This window comes from Mercenaria mercenaria, chromosome 14 (assembly GCF_021730395.1).
Source record: "Mercenaria mercenaria strain notata chromosome 14, MADL_Memer_1, whole genome shotgun sequence".
In the NCBI taxonomy this organism is placed as follows: Eukaryota; Metazoa; Mollusca; class Bivalvia; order Venerida; family Veneridae; genus Mercenaria; species Mercenaria mercenaria.
The window spans coordinates 56,022,622-56,023,443 of NC_069374.1; positions in this window are offsets into that span (position 1 = coordinate 56,022,622).

Sequence of the window (822 nt, forward strand, 5' to 3'; positions counted from 1 at the left end):
AAATCTGATATTTTCTAAGTACAAAAGGGGCCATAAATCTTGCAAAAAGCAAGATGGAGTTATGTTTCTTGCTATACAGGGTCAGCTTATGATGGTGAACAAGTATTCCAAGTTTCAAAGCAATAGCTTTGATAGTTTAGGACAAAAGCTGACCTAAACATAAAACTTAACCAAAAAAACTGATTTTCTAAGTCCAAAAGGGGCAATAATTATTGCAAAAAGCAAGATGGAGTTATGTTTCTTGATGTCAGGGTCTGCTTATAATGGTGAACAAGTATTCCAAGTTTCAAAGCAATAGCTTTGATAGTTTAGGAGAAAAGTTGACCTAAACATAAAACTTAACCAAGAAATCTGATATTTTCTAAGTACAAAAGGGGCCATAAATCTTGCAAAAAGCAAGATGGAGTTATGTTTCTTGCTATACAGGGTCAGCTTATGATGGTGAACAAGTATTCCAAGTTTCAAAGCAATAGCTTTGATAGTTTAGGAGAAAAGCTGACCTAAACATAAAACTTAACCAGGCAACGCCGACGCCGACGCCGACACCGACGCCGACAACCGCTCAAGTGATGACAATAACTCATCATTTTTTTTCAAAAAATCAGATGAGCTAAAAATGGTACTGCCCATATTGAATGATGGTCCAGTCCATTTTAGAAATTTAGCAGGGTAAGGACTCAACAATGGAACATTGGTTTTCTATACTGATTGAGTATTTTCGCTTACAGTGTGATCTGTGGTAACTAAATTTCAACTGAACACCTCCACTCCTACCCGTAGTGTCATCTAAGGTAACTAAAATAAAACTGAAAACTAGAAGTA